General features: G+C 46.1%; 1 long non-coding RNA gene across 1 annotated transcript; it reads left to right on the top strand.

The window, feature by feature from the left end:
• Positions 1-14,899: 14,899 nt before the first annotated feature.
• LOC143787315 (uncharacterized) lies at positions 14,900-16,413 on the top strand. Its single transcript, XR_013218323.1, has 3 exons — positions 14,900-15,072; positions 15,977-16,040; positions 16,186-16,413. It is a non-coding gene; the product is annotated as an uncharacterized LOC143787315 (long non-coding RNA).
• Positions 16,414-16,792: the final 379 nt, after the last annotated feature.

Below are 16,792 nucleotides of genomic sequence, written 5' to 3'. Positions count from 1 at the left end.
TCGCCATTTACTTCTACACAAAGCTGAGAATGCCCTGAGGAAAACCAGAGCCAGATTCTATGCATTGGGTGATCGGGCAGGTGCTGTTCTTGCTAGGCGGGTTAGGAGGAGAGAGGCTCAATCCAAGATTCCATTCCTGCTTGGGTCTGATGGTTCCCGTGTTTATAATCATCCATATTGCTGAGGAGTTTGCTTCTTACTACTCCTCTCTTTATGATCTTAGTTCTGATTCGGGAGTCCCTCAGCCCTCGCGGGAGCTAATTTTGGCGTTCTTGGAGAAAGCTAATCTTCCCTCGGTTGACGCGGAGCAGCTCTCCTTTCTGAATTCTCCCATTGTTGAGTCTGAGCTTTCCCAAATTATTAGGGATTCTAATAAATGTTCTTCTCCAGGACCAGATGGTTTTCCTTTTCTTTACTATGCACAATTCTTCTCTGTCCTCTCCCCTTTTCTTCTTCGTGTATTTAACAACTGGGCGTCTGTTGGTAGCATCAGGGCAGAGGGGTTGGAGGCCTCCATCGCGACCCTTCCTAAACAGGGGAAACCCACAACGTCTCCGGGAAATTTTCGGCCCATAGCCCTCTTGAATTGCGACGTTAAAATCTACGCTGAAATTTGGGCCAATAGATTGATATCGGTGCTCCCCGGCCTTATACACCCCGACCAAGTTGGGTTTGTTCCTGGCAGACAGACCAGAGACGGCACGAGGCGTCTGATTGATCTCCTGGATATGATGGAGAGGGGGGTCTCCCCAGTGTATTCCTGTCCCTCGATGCCGAAAAAGCGTTTGACAGGGTGCACTGGGGATATATCGAACTCACGCTTGAAAAATTTGGGCTTACCGGACTTATTTCCAAAGCCATTATGGCTTTATACTCCAATCCCTGCGCATCGGTTTGTTCGGGCGGCTTTAAATCTCGGACGTTTCCCATTTTGAACGGGACCCGTCAGGGCTGTCCCCTCTCCCCCCTTATTTTTGCTCTGATCATGGAGCCTTTGGCCGCCTTGGTTAGACAATGCCCTGATATAAAGGGGGTGCGAGTTGGGGAAGTTGAACACAAAATTGGACTCTACGCTGACGATGTAGTTTTGACATGTACCTCGCCCTTAGCTTCGCTGAACGCGATCACCTCGATTTTATCCCAATTTTCCGCGGTATCATATTATAAACTTAATCTGACTAAATCCACTATTTTTCCCCTCTTCCTCCCGGTTACTCTCCAAATTCAATCTAAATTTGCGTTTATCTAGGCCCCTATGGACTTTTCGTACTTGGGCATCCGGATAACTAGGTTGGATAACATCGTTCGTTTTAATTGCAAGGAAACTATTTTGGATATTAGGAAGGGCATCGATCAGTTATGGGGTTCCTCGCTTTCGTGGATGGCCCGTATACAAACTGTTAAAATGCTATTTCTCCCCAAAATTATTTATTTATTTCGGTGCCTTCCCCTTTCCATACCCTCCAAGTTTATCTCGGCTCTCCAATTGATCATAGATCGATTTATTTGGAATAATAAGCCTCACAGGATCAAGCGTCGAGTTATGTCCCTTCCGTACTCTATGGGTGGTTTGGGCGTTCCTTCGATCCAGTTCTACTATAGGGCGGCGATTTTGGAGCCCCTTAAGCTTTGGTGGGAGGGGAACTCGCGTTTACCCTGGGTGCTCATTGAATCTCATTTTGCCCCCAAGAATTCTCTTAAATTACTCTTGGAGCTTCGTTTGCTTCAAGTCTCTCCTTGTGGCCCTACTCTTCGTTCTATCAAGACTGCTTCTAAACTTTGGGCGTCAGTCTGCACTTCCCATTTCTTATTTATGTATAACTATGTCTCCCTACGGGCCTTGGAATGTGCTATTGGGCACACCTCTCTCTCCTCCTGGGAGATGCGCAGGGTGCACCGGGTGGCTGACCTGTTTGGCTCAGACGGCTTGTTGTCGTTTGAGGTCCTTGCAAGTAGATTTTCTCTCTCTGGCAGAGATTTTTTTCAATATCTACAACTCCGCAGTTTCCTCAGGTCGCGTCGGCTATTCGGTGCCCCCCCGCCTCTGTCGGAGGACCCAGCTCACCGGTTCTTCAGACCAGCCACCATAATGCCCCATGGCGTCTCTATTATTTACAAAGCTCTCATATCAATGAAAAAGACCTGGGTGTATGGGTGGATGACAAACTCATATTCAGTGGCCAGTGTCAGGCAGCTGCTACAAAGGCAAATAAAATAATGGGATGTATTAAAAGAGGCATAGATGCTCATGAGGAGAACATAATTTTACCTCTATACAAGTCACTAGTTCGACCACACTTAGAATACTGTGCACAGTTCTGGTCTCCGGTGTATAAGAAAGACATAGCTAAACTGGAGCGGGTGCAGAGAAGAGCGACCAAGGTTATTAGAGGACTGGGGGGTCTGCAATACCAAGATAGGTTATTACACTTGGGGCTATTTAGTTTGGAAAAACGAAGACTAAGGGGTGATCTTATTTTAATGTATAAATATATGAGGGGACAGTACAAAGACCTTTCTGATGATCTTTTTAATCATAGACCTGAGACAGGGACAAGGGGGCATCCTCTACGTCTGGAGGAAAGAAGGTTTAAGCATAATAACAGACGCGGATTCTTTACTGTAAGAGCAGTGAGACTATGGAACTCTCTGCCGTATGATGTTGTAATGAGTGATTAATTAATTAAATTTAAGAGGGGACTGGATACCTTTCTGGAAAAGTATAATGTTACAGGGTATATACACTAGATTCCTTGATAAGGCGTTGATCCAGGGAACTAGTCTGATTGCCGTATGTGGAGTCGGGAAGGAATTTTTTTCCCCATGGTGGAGTTACTCTTTGCCACATGGGTTTTTTTTGCCTTCCCCTGGATCAACATGTTAGGGCATGTTAGGTTAGGCTATGGGTTGAACTAGATGGACTTACAGTCTTCCTTCAACCTTAATAACTATGTAACTATGTAACTATCTCATGATATTCCTGATAAACTCCCCTTTATGATTTCCTGGGAGTCCTCGTTGGGTTTTGTGGCATCCCTGGAAGACTGGCAGTTTGCTATGGTACACCCCTCTAGATTTTCCTCATGTATAGGTCATTTGGAGCAGTCTAAAAAGATTCAGCTACAATGGTATCTCACCCCTGCTCGCCTTGCCAAATTTGGTCCATCTTCCTCCCCTCTCTGCTGGAGGGGGTGCGGGGCTATTGGTTCCGGCTCCCATATCTGGTGGTCCTGTCCGCGGATTCAGGTCTTCTGGCGCCAGGTGGAGGCCCTGATTGCAGAGGTTATTCTGATTCCTTTTGTTTTGAGTGGGTGCCTAGCTGTTTTGGGCATCTCTCTCATAGAGCTCCCCTCCGCCCGATGATCTCTAATATTTTGATCGCTGCCAGACAATGCATAGCGAGCCACTGGAGATCCTTGGATATTCCCTCTAGGGTTGTATTGATCTCCAAAATTAATCTTCATTTCACCTATGAAGCAATTATGGCACAGAGTCTCGCTAAGAAAAATAAGGTGCTCTCTTGGTGGGATCCTTGAGTTTCCTCGGTTTATGTTCTCCCATCTGCCCTCACTCTCATCTAGTAGCTTTAATGTAAGATGTGACTTGTTTACGGTATAATTTTGTATTTCTGTACTGAACTTGCTGTGGTCTTAGAACACTGTGTATTTTGTTTTTTTCCCCTTTCCCCTGGCTTCCCCTGTTCCTTCTCCCCTCCTCGTCTCCCCTATTGGAGATCTCTGTCGAGTTATGTACCTTTCTTTTTGCTAATAAAAAGTTAATTGGTTAAAAAAATAAAAATAAAAATAGATACTAATAAAAGTAAAATTAATTGAGACATCAGTAGGTTAAGTGTTTTTGAATATCCATATTGAATCAGGAGCCCCATATAATGCTCCATACAGTTCATGATGGGCCCCATAAGATGCTCCATATTAAAATATACCCCATATAATGCTGCACAAAGGTTAATAATGGCCCCATAAGATGCTCCATAGAAACATTTGCCCCATACAATGCTGCATAAAGGTTGATGGCCCCATAAGATGCTCCACACATTATGGCCCCATGAGATGCTCCATACATTATGGCCCCATGAGATGCTCCACACATTATGGCCTCATACGATGCTCAATACATTGTGGCCCCATGAGATGCTCCACACATTAGGGGCCCCATGAGATGCTCCACACATTAGAGGCCCCATGAGATGCTCCACACATTATGCCCCATAAGATGCTCCTCATATATGCCCCATAAGATGCTCCTCATATATACCCAATAAGATGCTCCACACATTTGCCCCATTTGCTGGTGCTGCGATTAAAATAAAAAAAATCACATACTCACCTCTCTTCGCTCAGGCCCCCGGCACTTGCGATAGTCACCTTCCACGTTCCATCGCTGCGCGCTGCTCTGTCTTCCATCCTCTGCACTGACTGTTCAGGCAGAGGGCGGCACGCACACTAATCGCATCATCGCGCCCTCTGACCTGAACAGTCACAGCCAGAGGATGGAAGACGGAGCAGCGTGCAGCGGTGGAACGGGGGACAGGTGACTATCGCGCACTGCTCACCTCCCCTGATATACTCACCTGCTCCCGGCGCAGTCCCTGGCAGCGTCTCACTGTCAGATGGTCTGCGGGAGCCGGCGGCATCTTCCTGTGTTCAGCGGTCACGTACCGCTCATTACAGTAATGAATTTGCGTGCATATTCATTACTGTAATGAGCGGTGCCACATGACCGCTGAACACAGGAAGAGCTGCCCGGAGACCATCGGACATGTAGGGACCGCGCCAGGAGCAGGTGAGTATGTGACAGCCGCCACTCCCCCTCTCCCGCCGACCCCCCCCCCCCCCCCCGCCGACACTGACTCGAGTATAAGCCGAGAGGGTCACTTTCAGCCGCAAAAAGTGGGCTGAAAATCTCGGCTTATACTCGAGTATATACGGTACATTGCGCATATGTGATAGAATTGGTGATCTGAGTTTCACATAGCGAAAGAACTGGGGCCTCGGAATATTATACTTAATTTGCAGTTGTTCAAAAGACATCAGAATGCCCTGCTCATACAGATCATTAACTGAAAAGACACCATGTGAAATCCAGAACTGAATGGACGGGTGATTCAATAGCCCTGGGAAATACATATTGTTCCACAATGGCATTTCGGCTATAATACCATCAAAGTGGACTACCTTTTTTACCGGTTTCCAAGCCAACCTCACTAACCAGAGTAATGGTAGTAATCTAGTGGTAACTGGGTCTATCGATTTCCAAGAAACCTAACGGGCAATCAAGCTTTGCGGCTTGGGCTAGATGGCTCTCTGAGTTTGGTAAGTAACCCCCAGGCATCCATTTACCAAAAGCCCTGATCTATCTGGCCAAATAATACAGAAAGCAATCAGGTAGCCTTTTGGAGCGAGGTAACTTCGTTATTGACCTCTCTTGTACATATTCCCGTCCCTTTGAATCGACTAGTATGCTTATTTGGGGTATTGGAGGAAGAGATATGGGGACACCATGTTCAAATCTTTGAGGGAGACACTTTTCTTGGCATGGAAAATAATAGCTTTGCGCTGGATGGGCAATAGTCACCCATCGCTCAGGGCCTGGATTGAGCTGGTAAACTCAATTATACCTCATGATCGAACGTTATACCAAAATAGGGGTTGCTTAGGATTAGGCTACCTGATTTTCTTAGACCTATGTAGGATAGATAATTTGAGTTTAGGCCTAGCTTTCCCCCATATAAAAGATGAAGAGTTTAAACTTGAACAAAAATGATCTGGGAACAGGAACTGCTCTATGTTGAAGGGAGTAATTGAGCTTCGGAAGTATTATCATCTTAATCAGATTTATGTGTCCAGAGACAGATAATGGTAATTTACTCCAAACAGTGAATTTGTGTCTAACTAAGTCCAGCTAGGGGAGAATATTAAATTGTAGATCAAGCCTACTGTATTTTTGTACAATTATTCCTAAGTATTTAAAGTTAGCCCCTCAAGGATAGCCCCTCAAGGTGATCTGTCGGAGCATGGGAGCGAGGCATTAAAGCGGATTTATCCCAATTAATATACAACCCCGAGTGTTTACTAAGTCCATCTATAGTGATTACATGTGGCAGTGTCTCCTCTACGTCATCCATGAATATTACCATATCATCCGCATATAAGCCAATAACATCTGTTTGTTCTGCTATCTTAATACCTTTAATGGTTGGAGTGGACCTCATACGTATCACTAGTGCTTCAATCGTGAGAGCAAAGAGGGCCGGAGAAAGAGGGCACCCTTGACGTGTTCCCAATTCCAGGGAGAATGCACCTTGACGTGTTCCCCATTCCAGGGAGAATGTCTCGGATATGGAATTATTAATGATTATCCGGGATTTGGGTTTCATGTAAATTGCTGTTACAGAACCCCCCAGCACCCAGAATATGTTATGCAGTTATTTATATGTATAATAGGTTCCATGTGAGATATATGTCCCTAATGGCATCAGCCCACAGGCTGCGCCCCTGGGCAGAGGAGCCAAGATATCCCCCTTCTGACCTCCCCCACCTTTGTAATTCCCACAGTAAATATCAGCAGGCTCCGGCCCCCTGCTGCTATTGTAATGTATGTCTGGCCTGCCGCTTTTGAATGGACCCGCCCTCTGTATCTGTTGTTACATATATTCTGTGGTCTGTGAATAAAGTGTTGTGAGACTGGAAATACGTGGAGAAGCAGTCAGCTTTTATATGCTCTCATGTAATCAAGGCATTCATGCCAGCGTCCTTCATTCAGACTCCAGCCAATGCAAAGTGGACCTCCTGAAACACGGGGTGGTACTGAAAGAGCTACGCCAGCTTGGTAGACTCAGTTACAATTGCGCAAATCCACTTTTGAAATTTAGGACCAAATCGATACCTCTGTAAACATGTGGATAGGAAAGGCCATTCAAGAGAATCAAATGCTTTGGCCGCATCCAGCGAGGTCATGGCCGACCTGTTCTCCAGTACCAATGAACTATATTGGGTGACAGACTGGACTCTCCTGATATTAATAGATGTACTTTTACCCGGCATATATCCAGTCTGGTCTGGGTGTATTATTTCCAATATTACCTTACTTAACCTAGTGGCCAAAATTTTAGTAAAAATTTAATAATCTACGATTACTAATGAAATAGGGCGATATGATCCACATTCTAGGGGGTCCTCCCCTTCTTTTTTTTAAATTATATTTTCCTCATTATAGGAGTCTGGTAGAGAGCCTCCCCTCCAAATCCCCTGGAATACTTTCAAAGAATCGGCGCTAGAGTGTTTCTATATTTCCCATACATTTCTATGGGGAATCCATCCGGGTCGGGTTCCTTTCCAGAGGCCATATCGGCTATGGCCACATTAATCTCCTCAAGAGTGAAATCCGCGTCTAGATAAGCTAGCTGTGTGGGACTCAATTTAGGAAACTCTATGACTGATAGGTAGTTTAGGTAATTCAAAGTATCAAAATCCCCCTTGAAGCATTACAACTCTTTATAATAATCATGAAAGCGTTGAAGAATATCATCTGTCTAAGTCACTATTGTGCCGTCTGGTTTCCGGATTTTAAGTATAGTGTTAGATGTATTATGTTGTCGTTCCATAAATGCTAAAAGCTTACTAGATTGGATCCGCAGTTCAAAATACATCTGCCGAGTGAAAAACAGTTTACACTTAGATTTGGTGTCTGCATACTGAGTATATAGTCAATAAGAATGTAACCACTCAGCCCTGTTGTCACTGGTTTGGCCTGCTATGTATGCCGCTTCCGAATCTCTCAGACGTCTCTCCATATCATCATCTTCCTGTGAAGTCACACGTTTAATATAAGAAATTGTAGAGGATAAACATCCTCTCAAATATGCCTTGAGAGCATCCCAAAGCACATTAATATTTTGCGGCTCTGGATGAGACGCGACAAAACAGTCTAGTTGATCTATAGCCCTGTCGTTGGAGCCTATCAGCTTCAGTCAAAATGGATTTAGTTTCCAAACTATGTTATGTCTTGCCTGACCAAACCTAAGTTTAAGATTTACCGGGCTATGATCTGAAATGCCCCTGTTCCCATGCTCCACCTCCCCCACCCATACTGCCAATTTACTGGATCCAAATATGTAATCCAAATGGGATACAGTGCCTCTAAAGGATGAATGACAGGTAAATTCTCTTACATCAGGATGGCACATTCTCCACAAATCTAGCCAACCACTACCTTCCATAAATAATGACAATCGAGACAGAGAGGGAGTCCCGAAGCTTTGCCATCCAATCTGAGCCTATCAAGGCAATCGTCCATAACCATATTAAAATCTCCCATCACATAATATGTGCATCTGGATAATTTAAAGCGAAACTCACCGCGTTTTTTATAATTGACATATTAGCTGGGGGGATTATATATATACATTATAACGTAGTCTTTCAAGTTGACCAATGCATGTACAAAGATAAAACGCCACTCATGGTCTCTCCGAACCTCCTTAACCTCCCATCTGACATCTTTATGTATCAATAGAGAAATCCCTCTAGAGTAGCTAGTATGGAATGTATGCACAGACTATTGTACCCAGGGCTTCTGCATATAACGAGCCAAGTCTCTGGTCAGGTGTGTTTCAGCTACAATATGAAGATGGTAACGCCGTATTTGAGAAAATACTTTAACTCTCTTTCAGGGTGACCTAATACCTCTCACTTTCCAGGTCATGCATGTAAGATCAGATGCCATGCCCCTTCATCCAAATATGATATACATTGTCACGCCAATCACATTTCTTTTACATGATGGAAAAAACTGCGGCAGCAATTTCTATATAAACTGCAACTAACAAAACTAGAACAAAATATTACCGTATTTTTCAGACTATAAGACGCACCGTACCATAAGACGCACCCCAAATTTGTGGTGAAAATTGCAGAAAAAAATATTTTTTTTATAAGATGGGGGTCCGTCTTATTGTCCGAATTTAAGATCTCTTACCTGAGGGCAGGCAGTGGCAGAGCACGGTCACAGGAGGCATGGTGTCAGCAGAGGTGCGGTGATGCTGAGGTATGGTGGGCGGTATGGCGTGCACCTGAGCAGGGTCCCTTCCTGCTTAGGTGGGCGACGCCATGGCCTCGTGTCCATCGGGAGGTTGCGGCAGTGCTGTGGCAGCGGCAGATGTGCAGTCACTTCCTCAGGTGGCGGCGGCCAGGGTCCCTTCCACATTTGAGGTGACGCCACGGCGGTATTGAAAGAGCAGCAGAGCTGGGTGAGTCATGGTTTTCCCGGTGGCGGTGGCTATCTTCCTGAGGCCGCGCGTGCACAGATTCAGTACTCTGCTTCCCAGGGCTTCAGGATAAAGGCTGCGGGAGGCCGCGCGTGTGCAGATGGAGATCGCGGCGGCCATATTCCAGAAGCCGAGATCTCAATCTGTGAACTCTGCTTCAGGAAAATGGCCGCCGCGATCTCAATCTGCGCACGCGCGGCCTCCCGTGGCCATTTTCCTGAAGCCCCAGGAAGCAGAAAACTCAATCTACGCACGCGCGGCCTCAGGAAGATGGCCGCCGCCACCGGGAAAGCCGTGACTCACCCAGCTCTGCTGCTCTCCTTCAATACCGGGCCGCAGCGTCACCTCAAATGTGGAAGGGACCCTGCTCACGCCATACCGCTCACCGCACCACATCATCCCCGCACCTCTGCCGCCGCCACACTGCCGGTAAGCCTGCATTCCAACTATAAGAAGCACCCCCCATTTTCCTCACAATATTTTGGGGAAAAAGTGCGTCTTATAGTCGGAAAAATGCAGTAATCAAAAGGGAACAAAATTTCATGCTCCTATCACTGTTCAAAAAGAGAGTACCATCTCTGAACACAGAGTCCGGTATGGTTGTTTTCTTGAACATTGGAGGAAACAGCTCCTATCATTGAAAAGAGAAGAAAGAAAAAAAAGGGGGGAAACCCAATGAGAGAGTTCCATTTCCTATATATCCATATATAGAGACGGCAAACGGTTTAGGATTTTTCCCCATTCTCTCCCACATGGGACCGCATCCATTCCTCGGCTTCCACTGGGGTCACAAAAAAAAGGGAGAGAGCCCTTGTAAACAACTTGGAGTAGAGCAGGATAGATCTTTGAGTAGAGAATGTTTTTTTCCCTGAGTTGCTTCTTTATCTCCATGAATTGGGCCCGTTGCTTTTGCAGTTCCTTTGAAAAATCCGGGAATTTTGAAATAGTAGCATTATTACATTTGATGGGGCTCTTTTGCCTTGCCATGCGAAGCACAACATCTCTGTCTCTGCAATTTAAAAGGTGCGCCAAAAAGGGTCTTGGTGGGGCGCCCACAGGACGAGGCTTTGTAGGAACCCTATGGGCCCTTTCCACAGATAATGTGGAGGAGAATTCATCACCCAGAGTATCTTTGAGCCAACTCTCCAAGAATTGTTCAGGTTGTTGACCTTCTGAACGTTCTGATAATATGTATATTATTCCGGTGTAGTCTGTTCTCTAGGTCTTCTGGCTTCTGCTTCCAGGCATTTATGGAGCCAGCCACTTTTGTCAGTTTAGTCTCCATAGGTACAGAATTATCTTCCAGGCGAGATACCCGTGATTCAACTTCCGTGATTCGATCACTCATAGATTGCATATCTTGTCGGAGGCGCCCCACCTCAGAGTGTACCTCCTCTATTTTCACAGTTAGGGATGTCCTAGTTAGAGATATAGCTTGCATCAACTCTTCAGATGCCTGTTTCAAAGTTAGGTCCTCCTGATCCCCATCCTCCTCGCTATCAGAGGCATGATGTTTTGGCTGGCTTACGGTCTTGACCCCAGGTGAGTTGTCTTTATTTGACCGCAGGTTATCAGGGATGTCAGAGCATACATATTTTCTTAGCTTTTCGGCTTCACCCGAGGTTCTTGGTCAGTGCATAGTTATTATTTTAGGATTAAGTTCCAACCACAACAGTACTTTAGTAGGATGTAGGCACTACCTGGTTAATGCACCAGTATGTAATGGTGTAAATAGTTCCGCGCTAAATAGCTGCACAGCTTGCAAGGTCCTTTCAAATAAATAATGTATTGCGGTGCCAGTGATTTGTTGCAGCCTTTGCAATTATGGCCTCAGGGGAGGACCAGGGGAGCAAATCCAAAAGCAAATAGGGCTCAGTATCTATAGTGAATGCAGTCTCCTCCTTCAAGTAGTGTAGGGATGTAATAAAAGATTTTAACAGTAATCTCAGCGTAATGATTAATAGACCGGGCCGCCAGTCAATTATTGCAGATTCTGCAGCTTTGGTCCAGACAGCGGGAGCAGAGGGAGAAGCACTAATACCAGTGCAGGTGCTGGGGCCGGCGTTATATGATATTAAAGAGGGGGGAACACGGGGCCCATCTCTCAGGGCTCACACCGCACAATCCCCCTCTCGTACCTCCAGGAGTTCCATCCACTGTCCAGCCAGCTCCTCCTGAGCCGAATGTCATCGCTCCGCGTCCTCCATTACCGACGCACGCAGCAAAGAAAATGGCCACCGTCTCCTGAAGACTCTGGCCTCCATCTGGGCTTCCCCGAAGCTCACCCGACTGGAGCTGCACTTTGCACCTCCTCAGAAGCCGGATGCCTCCAGGTGCCCAGGGAAACACCGCAGCGCCTGAGGAAATCCTCTTGAGTAAGTATATAGCAGGATTTAAATTAGGATAATAGGAGCTCCAGCCAGATGCATCCTCTCTGCTCCACTACATCGCAATGCCCCCAGGAAAGATCTTTGAACAAATTATTAAACAACTTGTATATAAGTACCTGGATAAGAATGAGATGATTAAACAGAGACAGCATGGGTTTGTAACTAATAAGTCATGTCAGGCTAACTTAATTTCCTTGTTCCTTAGTTCCCTGATGAAGGAGCACGGTTGTCTCCGAAACGCGTAGGATTTGGTCCCATACGCTTTCCCTAGCCTGTCATGTGAGCAATCACGTGACCGTGACGTCACGTAAGGTCCTGCAGCAGCAGAGCACCTAGCGGCTTAGCCCAGCAACGCTGACCTACTCTACAGTACACGCGAGCGCAGGATCTTCTGCCACCGGCCGGGGCAGTGCCTGCAGCCCGCTATCCTAAAGGCAATACGTGGCATTCACCTGACTTCATCCCCTCCTGTCAACGGAAGTGCACGGGGCTACGGAGGATCGTGCGCAACTACGGCAGCCTTACCTGACACTGCTGAAGGCAGCACACGGCACCCATCTGGTCTCGCCCCCTTCTTTTGGGCAATGTAAGTGCACTGAACCACGACTGTACTTTACAGTGAGATCCGTACTAGGCATACATTTTTTTAACGCTTCCCTCTTTTTTATGGAACACCCCTAATACCTTTTATTGTGGTTGTATTAACGCTGGTATTTATCTGTTTATTTACTTCCTCTATATGGCGATCGATTTTTAGCAGGCATTAACTTGGGTCTTTACAAGGAACATAAAACTCTAAATACAGTGCAGATAGCCCTTTTTTTCTTTTATTAACTTGTATATAAGTACCTGGATAAGAATGAGATGATTAAACCGAGACAGCATGGGTTTGTAACTAATAGGTCATGTCAGGCTAACTTAATTTCCTTCTATGACAGAATCAATGACTGGGTGGATCAGGGAAATGCTGTAGACATAGTATATCTTGACTTCAGCAAAGCATTTGAAAAAGTATCTCACACAATCTTTATTGAAAAAATGACTAAGTATGGAATGGACGAGGCAACTGTTCGGTGGATTCAAAACTGGCTTAGTGATCGGACCCAAAGAGTGGTTGTAAATGGCTGCACATCCAGTTGGAAAAATGTCTCAAGTGGGGTACCACAGGGCTCTGTCCTGGGCCCTGTATTGTTCAACATATTTATCAATGATTTAGATGAAGGAATTGAGGGTAAACATTAAATTTGCTGATGACACAAAGATAGGAAGGATAGCTAATACTAGAAAAGAGAGAGAGGATTCAAAAAGATATAAATAAACTGGAGCAGTGGGCAGCAACTAACAGAATGGTTTTTAACAGGGAAAAATGCTAAGTACTATATCTGGGCAATAAAAATGAAAAAAGCATATACAGAATGGGTGGAAGGGCTAAGCAACAGCACATGTGAAAAAGACTTGAATACTAATAGATCAGAGACTAAACATGAGTCAACAGTGTGATGCAGCAGCAAAAAAGGCAAATACAATCCTGGGATGTATTAACAGAATCATACAGTCTAGATCATGTGAAGTCATTATTGCCCACTTCTCCTCTTTGGAAAGTGGTGACCACGGCACTCAGGGATTCTTGGGAGGTGCTCAAGTTGGGGATCCAACCCGTAAGTAGCAACTGAAATTATACTTGGCACTCAGGAGAAATTTGTTGCAAGATTCAAAAGTAGATTTTTATTTTGGTGCATCCAGCTCAACATATAAACGTTTTCGGTCTCGACAACTGAGACCTTCATCAGATATAGTTGTCAAAGCTGCAGTGTATATACAAAAAAACAAGAGAAATGCTTTTAAACAAAGAGAATACTGTTGCACAATAACACATGAGAAACGGATGACAAAGTATGCAATCCATACTATATAAATAAAGTCTGCATACAAATATAAATAGTGGCATGCAGCACGGGTTGCAGGAATGGGTGGATCCGGCCTGGACCTGCGTGAACCGTGAGTCCTGTTCAAAAAGTGCTGGAGAGTGTATACGTGTTAAGGTTATGCTGGGTGGAAGAGAAAATGAAAAGGTAACATTGAAAAGATAACATGAAGAACTTAAGATGTGACCTTGTGGTGGGTCTAACATAACGTAAAAAGCACTATCCTAGGTAAAGGATACGGGAATTGGACTACCCTCCACTAATGGATGTGGGGATGTGCGACTAGGGTGCACAGTGAGCTACCTGTAAAAAAGAGAGAATACGCATCAGAGCATTTAAGACCAAAGAGCTACACAGTGAAGGGGCACAAAATACCCTGTGGGATGCATGCCAGAAAGTCTAGCGGGGTGACCACCTAATGACCCAGACAACTAATGTATGGTACAGGGCTGGACATGGCCCGAGGAAAATTACCTGGAGACCATGGGTGGTGTGTGTAGGTCACACACTGGGTGTATAGCCAGGGAGCAGGAGCGCAAGGCGCCTGTAGGATGCAATGAAAATACATATAACAGCTGCAGGGCTACCAAGGAGGGCTGTCCTGGACCTAGATGCCATACCTGAGACAATGGAGGGCAGTGTGCGGCGCTTGTGGCAAAGCGAGGTACTCGCAGGGTGAGGAGCGCTGTGGACAATAGGTATGGGCAAAGGATTAGTTGGACCAGAGCCAGACTGGAGATAGGGCAGAGCCAGCGATGGGCTGGGACCGGCTGTAGTATTTTACCTGAACGGTACCGCTGCCAGGGGTGGAGTAGACGCTGCGCTGCTGTGCAGGGAGGCGCTCCCGGGGCTGCTAAGAGAAGCGCAGCACTTCCGGGTATAAGAGCGCGCTGGGGTGCGTCACCTGACGCCCGACGTCATCGGATCATGTGACCGGAGGAGCCGGTGCATGCGCAGGAGAGCCAATGAGAATGTCAGTGGGGATAAGCGCAGAGGGAGCCGGCGCTTGCGCAGTGAGCCCCAGGGAGCAGAGTGGATGGATGTAGGGCTGCATCGCAGCACATGAGAGTGTGCAGGCTGGATAAGGAGGACCAGGGACTACAACTAATAAGGGATTGAACACCCCAAGGGCATCTGGCATAGGTCACCCCGGGTATATAGAGAACTAGTTAACCCTCTATATAAAGGCATGTAGTGCATAAGCCGTGTCAGTTTACTCCTCAAAAGGGAGGCTTACTGGATTCATTCCTTGCAGACCTTAGAACCAAAGGGACTCAATAGAGACTACGACGTCTCAGCATATTTGTAATATTGTACATGTGTATTGTTTTTACTGTAGGTTCATAGCACCTTTTTGTGAAATGTAACATTATATTTGTTATATTTGTTTTATTAATCTCTAATCTGTGCCCATTTCTGTCTCTTTTTACAGAACCGTTAAATGCACTCCTCGCACTGAGCACTGCACACGGTATAGTATGCACTACATGCCTTTATATAGAGGGTTAACTAGTTCTCTATATACCCGGGGTGACCTATGCCAGATGCCCTTGGGGTGTTCAATCCCTTATTAGTTGTAGTCCCTGGTCCTCCTTATCCAGCCTGCACACTCTCATGTGCTGCGATGCAGCCCTACATCCATCCACTCTGCTCCCTAGGGCTCACTGCGCAAGCGCCGGCTCCCTCTGCGCTTATCCCCACTGACATTCTCATCGGCTCTCCTGCGCATGCGCCGGCTCCTCCGGTCACATGATCCGATGACGTCGGGCGTCAGGTGACGCACCCCAGCGCGCTCTTATACCCGGAAGTGCTGCGCTTCTCTTAGCAGCCCCGGGAGCGCCTCCCTGCACAGCAGCGCAGCGTCTACTCCACCCCTGGCAGCGGTACCGTTCAGGTAAAATACTACAGCCGGTCCCAGCCCATCGCTGGCTCTGCCCTATCTCCAGTCTGGCTCTGGTCCAACTAATCCTTTGCCCATACCTATTGTCCACAGCGCTCCTCACCCTGCGAGTACCTCGCTTTGCCACAAGCGCCACACACTGCCCTCCATTGTCTCAGGTATGGCATCTAGGTCCAGGACAGCCCTCCTTGGTAGCCCTGCAGCTGTTATATGTATTTTCATTGCATCCTACAGGCGCCTTGCGCTCCTGCTCCCTGGCTATACACCCAGTGTGTGACCTACACACACCACCCATGGTCTCCAGGTAATTTTCCTCGGGCCATGTCCAGCCCTGTACCATACATTAGTTGTCTGGGTCATTAGGTGGTCACCCCGCTAGACTTTCTGGCATGCATCCCACAGGGTATTTTGTGCCCCTTCACTGTGTAGCTCTTTGGTCTTAAATGCTCTGATGCGTATTCTCTCTTTTTTACAGGTAGCTCACTGTGCACCCTAGTCGCACATCCCCACACCCATTAGTGGAGGGTAGTCCAATTCCCGTATCCTTTACCTAGGATAGTGCTTTTTACGTGATGTTAGACCCACCACAAGGTCACATCTTAAGTTCTTCATGTTATCTTTTCAATGTTACCTTTTCATTTTCTCTTCCACCCAGCATAACCTTAACACGTATACACTCTCCAGCACTTTTTGAACAGGACTCACGGTTCACGCAGGTCCAGGCCGGATCCACCCATTCCTGCAACCCGTGCTGCATGCCACTATTTATATTTGTATGCAGACTTTATTTATATAGTATGGATTGCATACTTTGTCATCCGTTTCTCATGTGTTATTGTGCAACAGTATTCTCTTTGTTTAAAAGCATTTCTCTTGTTTTTTTGTATATACACTGCAGCTTTGACAACTATATCTGATGAAGGTCTCAGTTGTCGAGACCGAAAACGTTTATATGTTGAGCTGGATGCACCAAAATAAAAATCTACTTTTGAATCTTGCAACAAATTTCTCCTGAGTGCCAAGTATAATTTCAGTCACTTCTCCTCTTTGGTCAGACCTCATCAGGAATAGTGTGTCCAGTTTTGGGCATTTTTAAAAAGACTTCAGCAAACTGGAGCAAGTTCAGAGAAGAGCGACCAGAATGGTGACTGGTCTGCAAACCATGTCCTATGAGGAACGTTTACAAGATTTGGGAATGTTTAGCTTGTAAAAAAGAAGACTTAGAGGAGACTTAATAGCTGTCTACAAATATCTGAAGGGCTATCACATTGTAGAAGGATCATCTTTATTC

This window comes from Ranitomeya variabilis, chromosome 8 (assembly GCF_051348905.1).
Source record: "Ranitomeya variabilis isolate aRanVar5 chromosome 8, aRanVar5.hap1, whole genome shotgun sequence".
In the NCBI taxonomy this organism is placed as follows: domain Eukaryota; kingdom Metazoa; phylum Chordata; class Amphibia; order Anura; family Dendrobatidae; genus Ranitomeya; species Ranitomeya variabilis.
The sequence above is the reverse complement of the archived record's forward strand: the minus strand, read 5'-3'. Positions and strand labels throughout refer to the sequence as shown.